Source organism: Canis lupus, chromosome 9 (genome assembly GCF_003254725.2).
Source record: "Canis lupus dingo isolate Sandy chromosome 9, ASM325472v2, whole genome shotgun sequence".
NCBI classification, from domain to species: Eukaryota; Metazoa; Chordata; class Mammalia; order Carnivora; family Canidae; genus Canis; species Canis lupus.
The window spans coordinates 41,666,609-41,681,077 of NC_064251.1; the positions used below are offsets into that span (position 1 = coordinate 41,666,609).

The 14,469-nt window shown below is 47.8% G+C and overlaps 1 protein-coding gene across 1 annotated transcript in view; it reads left to right on the top strand.

Moving 5' to 3' along the window:
- MYO1D (myosin ID) overlaps nt 1–14,469 on the top strand; it is a 326,601-nt gene that overhangs the window by 299,178 nt on the left and 12,954 nt on the right. The window lies entirely within an intron of this gene.

Consider the following 14,469-nt stretch of genomic DNA (forward strand, 5'->3'; position numbering starts at 1 on the left):
GGCAGTGAGGATACGTCCGTGAACAAGACCTGATCCAGCTCAGGAGTTTATAGTCTCATGGAGAGACTGGATAAATAAAGATGGAATTAAAGTCCAAAGTGTTAAGTGCATCAAAGAGACAGTTAACCTTGTCTTAGAGGATCAGGAAATGCTCCCCTAAGTGATGCTCATATTGAAAGTCAAATGAGAAAGAAAAAAAGAAAAGAAAATCAAATCAAATGAGAAATAGCAGTTGGTCCAGAAAAGGGACCAAGAGTTTTCCAGGCAGGAACAGATTGTGTAAAAGGCCTGAGGTAAAAGCATCATGGCGGATGGGTGTATGGGGTGAGCCAAGAGGCTGATGGCTGAATGAGCCAGAGAAAGGCAGGTAAGGTTAGTGAAGAAGAAATGGTGAGGGGAATGAGAGGAAGCATGAGGAAGCATGCAATCATTTGGGTCCAGATTCTCCCAGCCTAGTGACCCAGCCCCTGGGACATGGTAGCTGTTGTCACTGAAGGTAGGCTCCTTCCTGTTAGGCCAGGAAGCTGCCTCACCCTTCTGCTTTCTTCCTGAGACTCCAGGAGACCACAGCTACCTGGGGGAGGGCCTTCAGGAAGCTGTCATTACCAGAGCCCATCATACAGTCTCCTGTCCCAGACCTCATTGTTCTGGGGCTGAGAAGTTTGGGTCCTGAAAGTGGAAAGACATCTTCCTATCCAGTGGGATTCTGGATCTATTCTCATCCCTGAGATATGTTATCAGATGCACAGCTCTAATGTCATATCTTGTAAACCCGGGAAGAAAAGTTCCTGAGATCACCCAAAAAAAACACACAAGAAATTTTAGAAATCACCTGACAAGAAATGTCAAGTAATACTGACTGGAAATCAAACCATAGCAGCTGCTTCCCACAGCTGCATCCCATGTGGTGACCGTGTCTGAACAAACTAAATGAGTCTAAAAATAATCAGGAATCTAAAACTCTTTAGGAGCCGGGTCTACAAATGAGATAGCCACAGAAATGAGGAGGGGGTGGGGATTTGTCTCTGGGCATTTGGATCAGTGGTCAGACGTACATCACCCAAGGGACCGAAGAAATAACCCCAGGAGTCTGCAGTTCCCCACTCATCCTGATTGATTAAACCTCATGGTACCCATTTTACAGATGGAGAAAAAAGCATGTTGACATCTGTACTCTTCAGACTAAGAATTCCTAACCTCAGCTATCATCCAAGTCCAGGTGACTTCCTAAGGAAAACAAAAGCAATGAAATACAGAAATCAGTAACTTTTTCATTGTTTCTATCATATGTCTGAGCCCGTTAGTGTGGAGGGAGTTTATGACACTTTCCTAAGAAGCAACCCTTCTTTTAGTTGTGAAACCGAGACTTGGGACTTTCTCCCCAGTAGAGGAAAAAGTTGACGTCAGAAGAAAGTATGCTTCACCAAGACAAAAGCAAAAGGATGCTTTTTTTTAATTGTGGGAAATTTTATTTTATTTTTTTTAATTGTGGGAAATTTTAAAAGATATACCCATTTAGGCCCCCCTCCCACCAAAAATAGATATGTATTCCTGTGCATAGAAGAGCACCAGCAAAAAAAAAAAAAAAAATTTACTGCATTTTTATAGTAAGAAAACAGATTTATCCCTGGTTGTAGTAGCTCTATAGTAATCATAATAATAGTAGCAGCAAATGCTGGTTAAGCACTTATGCTGCTGGCATGTGCTGAGAAAGCTCTCTGCCATGGCTCATGACTCTTTGATCTTCACAAAATCTGGATGAGGGTGATACTGCTGTTAACCCCATTTCATGACCGAGGAAACAGGCATTGGGAGAGGTGTGGAAATCCACCCAGGGCCCACCGCCTGTCCACGGAGAGGGCCGGGTCTGCCCCCGCCAGGCTCACCCCAGACTGGAGGTCTGGGTGCAAAACTGCCCCAGTTCTAGTGTTGGTCAAAGAAGCTAAACAGACTGATTTTTTTAAGAGTCTTCTGTTTCCTGTGGGGAGTTTTCTCTGATTTGCATTTCACCCTTTCGTTATTGGTGATATTGACGCTTCCTTTTCCTCCCCACAACGGGATGAATGGCTGTTGGTTTAGGAAATGGTGTCTCATCTCCGAATATGTTCTCAAGTGTTCCCTCCAAACACTGTAATGCTTTATCTTAACATCAAAGACTTTAAAGGCCTTCAGCAAACAAGGATAGTTTGGGACAGAACTCTTTCATTCAGACCACCCGTGGGAAACCTACTTTTGAAAGGCTTTCTAATCCCGAATTGGGTAGTTTCTGCCCACGATTAGGAGACCAGGAGACCGTATCAGGCCTTCAGTGGCGGGATGGGAGTTGAGACAGGAAGTGGATGATACCCCACAAAGAATTTTTTTTCTATACCATTTTTAGCTACCTTTTCCTTTAAGCACAGAATATAAAATTATTCTTGGAAGATGTGTACATCGTATTAGACACGAGTATTTGGAATGTTTCAGGGAAACTGGGATTTATGTAATCCAGGTTGACTGGTTAGGGTTCTGTGGACAAAGAAGTAATCATGACCCATACCTCAGCAAATTAATGTTTTCCCAAATCATTTTACGTTTTTGGTCATGTGTTTCACTAGTATGTCTATTTAAGTATTCCTTAACGCTCTGGCTCACAAACACGGAAGCAACTTCTGTGAGGTGTTGAAATTTCCTCTTTAACTTCCTCAGACTTCTTTTCAGTTTGTTCTTGATTGTGTGGGAATTTGTGGGCCTCGATCGCAGAAAGTCAGCCTCTAAAAGAGGAAGACTGCTTTAATGTCACTCTCATAACACTCAGTTTAGACTGCAGAAATGATGTACATCACTTGGGCCTTCTCGTCCCTATTTTAGGTGTGTTTCCAAGGAGTAGGTTGGTTGTCATGGTTTAGAAGAACTTCACTGTCAGGATGCAGTCATGCTAGAGGGAGGCACAGGCCATCTGTCCCTCAGGGAGAGGTCTTTAGGAAATAAATAGCCTTCTGGCCGGAATGCTTTAGATGTTTCTGTGCTTAATGCAGAACTCAAGGTCAGATCATTTCTCAAAGCCCAGTTCTAGAATTCTGATCTTTTAGGTAAATGTATGGAAAGGTAGTGTGCAGGCTTTAGCTTTCCCCAGTTGTACTGGTCAGGAAGTAGCTGGACCAAGGGGCTAATTCCCTCCCCCGATCTTTTCTGCATCTTTGTCCTTCTGTTCCCTGTTCATTCTCCACCCCCACTATCCCACCTGCGGGGAAGATGAACTTTGCCAGTCATCTTTGAACAGGGTAAGGTTAGAATTCTGGAATGCAGGAATAAGAGCAGTTTGCGTTTATTACTTTTGTTCAGAGTTTTTCTGAAACTCTGTGGCTTGTGGCTGTGGCAAGACAGACCTGGTTGAGAATCCTTCCCTACCCTGGGGTTCCAAGAGTGGCTTCCAAGATTAGCCCAGAGCACAGAGGACTCTTGGAATGGGCACCTAGCACGTGTCTAGCTAGACAGACCCAGTTCTGTCGGTCAGGAAATGGCACTCCAGTCAGATTCAGTGTCCTCTTATTCCTGGGCATGCCACGGCAGCTGAGAGCAGAGCCCTTGGGAGCCAGCTCCTGCCAACCCACACCTCCCTGTCACATGCCTATTATTCATCAACATACCTCTTTAATATCTTACAAAGTGTGATGCTCCAGACCCAGGCAAGATGTGTCATAAAGGGGAGACTTCACCTGGTGGATAAAAAGGCATGTGTTCCTGCCCACGTTTTGCTATTCGCTGAGTTTTCAGAAACTTCCCAACCACACCCCTTGGTCTTTGTCTGAGTTCAAAGGGAGGCATCTGTGCTAACAGGATGTTTCTGGGCTCAGTCCCTATGGCATTCAGGAGGCTGACCTTGGGAAGTCCACTCCAGAGACTTCATCTGAGCCCAGGGCCTGGGCCACCCCCCTCAGCTAGCATCCCATCACCGGCTCAGCAGTTACAGAGACAATTAAGACCAGTTTCTGCCCTCAGACAGTAGTTTCACGAGTCTTTCCCTGTTCATGGGAAAATACAGTTTGAATGATAATAGCAAGAGGTTGGGCTTCAAGTACCCCTAAAAAATAAAATTAAAATAAAACCCACAGATTTTCTTTTTCTGGAGCAGGGATCTGAGTGGGAACACTGTCACGTGCGGCAAACTGCTGCACGATGGTCCTTGCCCCCCTTGGTCTTCAGGGGTCCCACTAATGCGATTTCACATCTCCTCAGGAGTAGTAGCCCTTTCTCCTCTCTGGCCGACAGAAATCCCCGGTTTAAGGGAGAAAAACGAAAGAAAGCCCGCTATTCGCCCACATACCCCATTTCCTAACGTTTTTGTCTGAGCCCAGCCTATCCCCTTAGCTGACCGGAATCCGTGTCCCCGGTCCCTTGCAGCCCCCCAGCGAGCTCAGTGCGCCCGCAGATGAGCTGAGCCCCAAATCACCTTCTCCAGAAAGACCAACAAGACCAGCCGGGAGGAGGGAGGGCGGTGTGGGGTGGGGGCGCCACAAGATGCGTCCAGCTGCAGTCTGGAAGGGGGCCTGAGCTCGGGCCTCTCGGGGCGCCCCGGTGCAGGGCTCACGGGCCGGGCCGCAGCCCCGCGGAGTCGCTGGGGCGCCGTCGCCATGGCAACCGGAGCCGCGCAGCCTCCGCGCAGCCTCCGCGCAGCCTCCCCGCCGCGGCCCACCCGGGCCCACCCCGGGCGGCGGGACCGTCTTTGTCTCGCTCGGCGCCCGCGCCCCCACCCCCACCTCGGGCCTCCCCTCCCCTCCCCTCCCCCGCCTCTGCCCCTCCCCCTCCTCCCCGTCCTCCCTCCTCCTCTCGCCCCTTCTCCCTGCCTTTGTCGCCGCAGATGCCTGGAGCCCCGGGCTGCGCCCGCCGCTCCCGTTTGTTATTCTTGGGGACCTCAGTGCCTCACTTGAAACCAGTCTTTTAAAGAGAGGATTAAGAGAACCGGAGCTGCTCTTCCTCACCCGGCCCGTGGCCCCCCTGCCCCCCTGCCCTCCACCCCCCGCCCCGCGCCCCTAGGGCGGCGGAGCTGGAAGTCCTGCACGCTCACCTCCTCCGGGCACGGAGAACTGACCGCTGGAGTTCCTCATCCAGATGGGATTGCCGTCCCGAGTCAGAATGCCCAGGGCTTCCAGGGCTTGAGCTCTTTGGGTCCGGGGTGTGTGGAATTGTTGTGTAAGCAAAATGTGCCGTGCTGCTTTTAGCATTCAGGGTACCCTGGTGATGAAAAATGCTGGGGCCACAGTAATGACCCGCAGCCCATAAACCCTTCCGTTATCCATCTTTGTCCTGGGGCAACATAGCAGCTCTGATGGGTGGCACCGCTTAAATGTCAGATTGTCTTATATTCTAGCAGGTGCCCTCTTCTTTATAGTAACAGCGGAGGAAGGAAGGAAGGAAGGAAGGAAGGAAGGAAGGAAGGAAGGAAGGAAGGAAGGAAGGAAGGAAGGAAGGAAGGAGCGAGCATTTGTGACACACCGTGATCTAATTAGATTTTAAAAATAAATATATTCTAGATGTTAGCTATATCTGTCCAGCACACCGGCATCTGGTTTACCTGTATGTTTTGGAATAATCTCTTCCATGTTCTGAAAGACACACTCAGTATTTAAACGATGAAACAGTAATTAACAGGAATCTCAGACCACTCTTGTCATGGTCATGAATCAGTGGCTCTCCAGTATCATCTCGTTTCCATAACATTCCATGGCCCCATTGCCATCATTTCTACATCAGAAACCTCAGCATGGCTGAGGTTTCAGTTTAAAGTCACCCCCTGATAAATAAATGAATTTATCCTAGATATTCACACAGAACAATGTCTAGACAGCCACACAGCAGTGGAACAGTGGGTGCTTGTAGGGAGAGGAGCTGAAAGAGCTAAAGGAGAGGATGGAAGGAAAAGGTACTTTCCCTATATTAACTCTAGTATCTGTGGATGTTATATTATGTGCCATTTACTACTGACTTTTTAAAATAAAATCTGATATTAAAATTTAATATCACTTCCTCAAGAATGCATTCCCAAATTCCCCCTAAAGTAGGTCTATGTGATTCCATAGATCACTTTTTACGTTCAGAGCTCTGCCCAGAATTCTGGCTAAACCATGGTGAGTGTATAAGTCATATTTATGTAAGTCTCCATGCCAGACTCCAAGCTCCATGAGGGCAGGAGCAAGATCTGTCTTATACGCCACCATATCTTCAAGGGCTGACACACAGTCAGCATTTAGTATGTATCTGTTGATAACAGAGATGAGGAGAAGTGGACATGAAGGCCAGGAAATCGGGAGGGGTGCCCATCTCTGTGGCCCTCTGAGCTTAGTGACCTTCCAGAGGCTTGACCACTCCCTCCTATAGTGGTTTGCAGATGCTTCTCTAGTAATCCTGGTGTACAATCAAGGTTAAGAATCCTTGCTCTAGGGCTTCCCAGAGCAAGTGGGGACACTTATGTTTACCAAACCCAAGGATTTTATTTCAGCCATAAAGCTGATGCTAATACACTTTAGCCTGGACAAAGAGATTATTTGCTTTAGCCCACTTCAGATTGTTTCAGTACTGCTCATAGAACCTCTCCCTCACTTTGCCTTAAAAAGCCTACGGGTCCCGTTCTGTGACAGTTGTTTAAAACAAATGTAACTATCTAATCAGGGCACGAACCATTTTTCAGACTTGCCAGGGCAGCAGTGACCTAAATATTACTCAGGTGTCTGACTTCCCGCCCCAGAGGAAGAGTGTATTTGGTTTGATTGTTTTCATGCTAAGGAAGTTGAGCCAGTAATTCAAGGTCCCCATTGGGATGGCTGAATCATTTGATGCTATGAAAGAGTTATTTAGACAGAAAGCAGTGGTATAGAGTTATAATGGAATTAATTTTTAGCAGAATCAGTTATGCACTCAATCTAATTCATTGTGCCATTTTTTTTAGTTGTTAGTAGATAAAAACTGGAGGGGTTGGTGGAAATATCTCAGCCCTTTTATACCATCCAGAGTAAATCTTTGGAAAGGGTGACTAACCCATTTATGAGCCAACAGGTGTAGTGGTAGACTGTTCTGCCCTCTTGATCCCAAGTAACCCTGCAGGCAGTAAATAAGGCCTGTGTTAGAAGCCACTAAAGCTGTATACACGCAGCAGGGAAATCTGCCTAAACTGCCCACCAAGGTACTAGATACAACTGACTTTCTACTAGAAATGTCCCTGCAACTCAAGGTCAAGGCAAATTTGGCTAGCAGTCACCTGGGATACTTCCCACTGAACTGTCTCAGGAGACTCGGGAACAGGGAAATAAAGGTTACTCTTGGGCTCTTAAGTTAGTGATCATGGAGAAAATTGGAACTCTTTGTGGCTGGCAGGAAAAGCACAGATGTGGCCTGAGAGAGCCTCTCGTTTCCAGCCATCATGCTCCAGCCTGGATCCAAACGACCCATTTCTGGGAACTTAAAATAAAAAGTAAGAAAGCAGTCAAATAGACTGGAAACCCCATGGGGCCTTTGATGTGTCTACCAGCAGCAGCATGGTGAGTGGTTTCTGTGATGTGGGATTCCTGAGCAAGAAGGACTGGACCACCGCCACTGGTTCCTCTCTCATTATAGGGCCAGAAATAGATGCCCCATCCTGGGAAAAGGGAAATAAGGCTGCATGGAATGTTTCATCTGTTGGAATATTGTTCTGCGCTGCCTGACAAGATTACTGAGTTCTCAGTTCTATAGCAGTGGCATTGAGTAAGAGTCTGAAAATTGATGCATTATGTACTCGCTTAAAATAGCAAATGCAGAATAGAAAAACCAGAGCTGCTAAGAAGTGTGCAGAACATATTGATAGAAAGGCCTGCTTTGCCTCTGTTATTAGCAGCATGAAAGGGTATATCGGAGCAGGGGGCAGATTTTCCATCAAAAGCAGTCATGTGGTAAAGGCTTCTGTACCACAGTGAGGCAGGGGTACATTTTTTAGCTAACATAACTGAGTGCAAATCCTTCTGTTCTCAAACAGGTGGTAGAAAGTGGGCAGTTGGTTTCTTTTCACGTCAGTGTTCTGGAGTTGGTTTATGAGATGGTTGCTTCTGTTTTAAACTCTTTGAATTCCCCTCAGAACAAAAATCCCCAGTTACTTGCTACCTAATCAAATATTCTCTGCCGTGGGTTACGGGCGCCTGGATGGGCAACAAAACTGAGTAAGACTGAGGGGGAAAATGTATAAAAATAACCTTGTCATCATCCTTTGTCAGCTTAAATGGGATTTTTTTAAGTACCCAAGAACCAATTGAAGGGGCCTTCTAGAATCGACAAGCCTCCTGCCAGCATGGACCTGGATGGTGGCAGAGTGGTCTCCTAAGGGGCTGGCCATGGCCAGGCAAGGAGGCCTGGAGGAGCAAGGGCTCTTGCAGCCTCGTCGTAGTCGTTTGATCAGCACCCTAAGTGTAAGACCCTCCTTCACTGAAGCACTTCACTCCATTGACAAATGTTCATGGAGCACAGACGTAGCACCGACCACTGCACTGTAGCCACTTTGCCTACATTTTCTCCAGCCTTCCCCAAAGTCCCATGGAAGAGAGAGCATTACCCCTCTTATTTATCCTTGTTTAGGAAACTGAACCTCAAAGGATCAAGTCGTTGGCCAGAGCCAGGCAGCTGGGTTCAAACCCCGGACCAGCTGATTCCAAACTGCAGGTTTTCCTCCACCATGTCCCATTGTGTCCTCTCTCAATTAAGCAACATTCCTAGAAATACAAAGAACCTGAAGTCCCCAGGCCATCTCTTCCCTGCTGCTGCTGCCGCTGCCGCTGCCACTGCCAGCTAAAATGTCCCGCTCTCATGTGTGTTATAGTCAGTTCCACAAGACTGGTTGGTGTCCGAGACAAATCACTTTTTCCAGGCTCAACAAGCAGTTGAATGCGCTAACAGCCCCTAAATGGGGACTTGAGCTAACCATTCAGTAAAACATACTTTGCCGATTGCTGTGGGACACTGACCAGTTTCAAAATTCCTATAGGTACCACAGTTTTAGAGAATGTGGCCCTCTATTTCCAAAGCCAAGATTTCTGTTAATTCTTGTTTTTGTTTTTCCCTTGTAATTTGTACTATCACTCCTAGGAATCCTGCTTTAAAAGTTTGGATGTCTTCAGATAAAGATTGCTGGAAAGAATGTTGGGGAAAGTCTTTTAAAAAAAATGTAATAAAGGGTTTGAAATAGGGACTAAGGGACTCAGAGCAGGAGAGGGTGGCAGCCAGGTCGGGAAAGGCACGGTTGCTCAGGTGGGGTGACTTACTTGCCATGCTGACACTGCATTCTCAGATTCTAGGTTTATTTGCCTAGTAGAGCACAACACCACAATGATATCATAAGTAATGATTTTATAATAGAATCCACATACACAGTAGATTTTGTGAAACAGTTGTCATGTGTGACCTACCTTACTGGATGTGTTTCCCTTAAGAAAAGGAGAGTAATGAGCTGTGTATCCCTGAGTCTGCCTCATGTGTAGTACAACCCTTTGGATTTCCTTCCCAGAGGAAGTCAAGCTCTACAGTGTCCAAAACCAAACTGATTGTCCCAGTCTCTTCCATCCCCCAAGCTGAAGAGCTAGGAACACGGTAAATCCCCTTTTACCACCCACATTAGTCAGTTACCAGATTTCTTACTCCCATGCATCTCTCAGACTTGATCTATCTTTGTCCCTCTTACCAACCCCAACCCTCGCTCTCTGATGGGCAAGTTTGCTAACTGGTCCTCCAGCCAGTAAATGCCCACATCAGTGTCTCTTCCACGTCACCTGTTTTCTCTCCATTGATTTAATGTATTCGCTCTTGATTAAGCTTCTGCTATATGCCAGACAACCTTTTAAGCATGGGGGATATGGACAAGATTCCTTCCCATGGAGCTTACCTTTGGGAAAGGGGTGGGAGCCTACAGGCAGATAGATGGTGAACAAGCCAAGGATCAAACAAGTCAGTTTCAGATAGTGGTGCAGGCATTGAAGAAAACAAAGTATTATCCATCTTCCCTACTTAAGAATCACTGAGGGGGTGCCTGGGTGGCTCAGTGAGTTAAACGTCCGATTCTTGATTTTGGCTCAGGTCGTGATCTGAGGGTCATAAGATAGAGTCCCCAGTCAGGCTCTGCACTGGGTGTGGAGCCTGCTTCTCCCTTCCCTCTGCTCCCAACTCACAGCTTGTGTGGGCTCGCTCTCCCCCTTCCCCCCCAAAAAAAGAATCCTTAAGAGTATCCCCATTGCCTACAAATCTGAGCCTATACTCCCAGCCTATCTGGCTGGCCTCAGCTCCCAAACACTCTTCAGTCCTGACCTCTGGTCCCGTGCTTGACATTCTCTCGACATTCTCTAAATTTCACTTTTAGGTCAAGCTTCAAGGTCATCTCCGTCTGGCCAAGTCCTCCTCACCCTCTGAGGGGCAGCTCATTGCCTCCTGTCTGTAGGGTTCCGGAGATCTCTGTGTGCTAGGGAAGCCCAGGTAGGCTTCAGGGAGGAAGCACAATTAGAGCTTGGGGCACGTTGTCAAAGGGGGAGACCCAGTGGCTTTGCCGCGTGAGCCCACTGGGCTCACTGTGAGCCTCTTCTCACAAGGACTCAGCACCGTCTCAGAGCTGCCTTCCTCTGCAGGGAATAGTGTGAGGAAGAGAAACCAGTTCTAGAGCAGGGTACTGCGAGCCCAGTTTGTTCAGACAGTGTGTCTGCCTCGCAGATCCACCAGCCACACGGCACAAGAGGCTGCACCCTCTCCACAAAGCGGTCCATGTCTGCTTGGCACTGGGCACTCCCCTCCACTCTGCTTCCTGCACGACTCTACAGACCTTTAGTGGGGCCAGCTCTAGTGCCTTAGATAGTAGCCATTTGTTCGGTCGGCCTCCCTCCCAGGGCTGTAAGCTTCTTGAGAACGGAGCTGTTTTATTATTTATCTTGCAGCCCCAAGCCTTAGACACAGATGTTTGATGTGGAATGCGTTTCGAGACAATGCTGAGGAATTCCTGACCTTGAGAATAGACTTCTTTTTCTTGGTTCCCAACGCTGTTCAAAAATGCCATCCTAAAAAAAAGAAAAAGAAAAAAGAAAGCCATCTTCTAAGCCCAAGCCCAGTGAAAATGATTAATTTTACGGAGACGTCCTTCCCATGAGCCTCGTTTTAGTATGCACGCCCCCAGTGTGTTCGCATGTAGTTGAAGGCCCTTCGGTACTCCGTCCTCAGATGGGGCACTGCCGTCCTGCTCGCTCCTCCACCGAGTGACCCACAGCCACTGCAGATGGAGGCTAAGATGCTCCCTGACTGCGGGGGACTGAGCAGGGAGCTACAGGAGGGTGTCCCTGACAAACCACTAGAAGCCATCTGTTCAGAGGAAGATGTGGGTCCTGGGGCATGTTCAGTCCGGTCTCACTTTGCACGTTCATTAATGATGTGAGTAGAAAATAAACACCAGCATTCACAGATGGTGCTAACTTTGGAGGTGCTGTTAACAGAAGCGTCAAGATAGGAGAAGTAGAAATGTAAGCAGGAAACAGCAAAGATGTTAAAACAACAACTCTCAAACAGCTATTTTTTGGTAAAATCAAGCCCCTCAGAACACAAGCACCAAGACGAGAAGCTGAAGGAGAAGGCAGAGAACAGGAGCTTTCGGACAGATGTCTCCCCAAGGCCCCGGCCTCTTGTGACAGACGCAACATGGCCCGGGCATCCCCCTGACCCAGCCTGCAAGGCCACTCTGGTCACGGCCGCTGCCCCATTTGTTTTGTGGTAGGCCTTCTGTTTGGTTTGGTAGGGTTTTGTCTCGTTGCTGCTGTTTTTTGTTCTTTCTTCATATTTGAGGAAGTTGTGGGTTTTGTTCTTACAGTTTGGCTTTGAAAGATTTTATTACCCCTCGCATAAAGCATTAATTTGGGCATTTGGGGAGGGACCGCGGAATACACCCTTTAAATGAAGAGTCCAGATTCCAAATATATAAAGCAGAAGGAATCACTTCTCACCACCTCCATCTCTGATGGCAGGAGGGAGAGACAAACCAGAGAGGCAAGCAGCAGCCCTTGGCCTTGCAGAGGGTCGGGGCAGGGGTGGAGGGGCACCAAGCTGCCTCCATCCATCTGGCCAGGGGATAGCTGCCAATGCACAGAGCATAGGAACCTTCTGGATCTGGATGACAAAAACATAAACCAGGAGTGTCCAGGGAGCAGCAGTTCTCCTCAGGGACTCCTGGTGGAAAGGCTAGACACCAGTAGGCACCAGGGAATAGTCAGGACAGTGCAGCAACTCTCCAGGCACCACGACATGCCCCCTTCTTTGACTGCCTGGAAGCAACTGTGCCTGGCAACATCAGCCGTCTTCTGGCCAAGGAGTGGAAGAAGTAAATGCCCAGGAAGTGAAAGTGCACATAAAGTGGGGGTCATGGTCACAGCAAGACCGTCCAAACCTTAGTCGCATTCTGAATGCTTTTGACTCTGACTCGTGAGCACCAGGGATGAAAGAATCGCATCCCTGCTGCAGCCAGGCTGCCCCACACGAGCACTAAGAGAGCATCTCAGCGTGAGGACTGAACAGATGGGAGTCAGTGGACGGGGGCATCATTCCAGAGACAGATCCCCCGGGCCTGGGTCTAGCCTCACCACTTAGCGGCTAGGAGGAGCTCCTTGACCCGTCCAAGCCTCTCTGTCCTCATCCACAGCACGGCTGCAGTCACAGCGCCTCATAAAGTTTGGTGAGGATTAAAGGGGGTGATGGGAGCAGTGAAAGGCTCCATCCAGTGCCAGAACATGGCAGGTTCTTGATGAACGCACGATGATTCTCAGCCTCCCCTGCCCCAGTCAAAGATGCCTTTGCGTCTACACAAGGTACGCTACTAAGCAGTATCAGCCTTGGCCGGCACATATCTGTTTATATATGTATATATGTTTCTAAACTCCATCGGTCCAAGCGTTTGTCAGCCTACCACATGTGTTTATTTCCCCGAGAACTTCATTAGCAGTGGGGCAGGAACACCTAACAGGGGAAAGCTTGGATTTACCAAGCAAGGTAGTGAGTCACTGTGCAAAGCAATTCTTCTGTGCCCAAAAGCATCCCCTGAATGGTGAGCATCCCTAATGCTCTATGCTTGAACAGACCCTCACTCAGAACCAGGTGCCAGGGGCATGCATGCCCAAGAGCCTAACCAGCTCACTTCTCAGCGATCCTGCTTTGATGATGCTCCGGGCTGGCCCCAGGTCTTCTGGTTGGTGTCTTATGTCAGAGTGAGTCCCAGCTACTTTCTCAGCCTCGTCTTTTAAGAAATACTATTCTTTCTTTAGACATTTATGGAACTCCTGTTTTGTCTTAGACACTGCAGTAGGAGCTCTCGGCAGGGGAATGAAAACTCCTCCGCTCTGCTGTGCTCAGAAACACATAGTAAATAACAGGAGCAGCTCACTAGTATATTCTAGGGACTATTTTAGCAGCGGCATGTATAGAGGCTTAGGCTTAGACTCAAGCCTCGATGCCTGGGTCCAAATTCTGGCGGTGCTGTGTGACCTTGGCTGATACTTAGCCTATGTGGGCCATGTTTCTTCTTCTGAAAATGGAACTTACCTCATGCAGTCATGAGGATGTTGCAAGTTGATATTTATAAAGCACCAAGTACATACTATATGCTTTCTTGCTATTCTATTATTATTATAACACTGGCATACCTCATTTTACTGGGCTTTGCTTTACTGTACTTCATAGAAAGTGCTTTTACAGATTGAGGGTTTGTGGCAACCTGGCGTCAAGCAAGTCTCATGGCACCACTTTTCCTACAGCACTGGCTTCCTGTCTCTCACGTTTTGGTGATTTTCCCAATATTTCCAACTTTTTCATTGTTATTATATTTATTATGGTGACCTGTGACCAGTGATCTTTGATGTTACTATTGCAATTGCTTTAGGGGCCCTAGAAACTGAGTCCATGGGCGAACTTAAGTGATAAATGTTATGTATTCTGACCCCTCCACCGACCAGCTGTCCCCCCACCTTCCACTGCATGTCTCTCCTCCTCCCCTGCAGGCTCCCCACTCCCTGAGACACAACATTATTGAAATTAGGGCAGTTAATGACCTTACAATGGCTTCTAAGTGTTTACGTGAGAGGAAGAGTCACACACCTCTCGCTGTAAATCAAAACCAAGCAATGATTCAGCTTCCTGAGGAAGGCCTATCAAAAGCTGAGACAGACCAGAAGCTAGGCCTCTTGCACCAAACAGCCAAGTTGTAAACGTAGAGGAAAAGTGCTTAAAGGAAATTAGGGGCAGCCCTGGTGGCTCAGCGGTTTAGCACTGCCTTCAGCCCAGGGTGTGATCCTGGGGATCCGGGATCGAGTCCCACGTCAGTCTCCCTGCATGGAGCCTGCTTCTCCCTCTGCCTCTCTCTCTCTCCCTCTCCCTCTCCCTCTCTGCCTCTCTCTTTTTTTCTCTCTCTCGGTTTCTCAGGAATAAATAAATAAAATCTTAAAAAAAAAAAAAAAA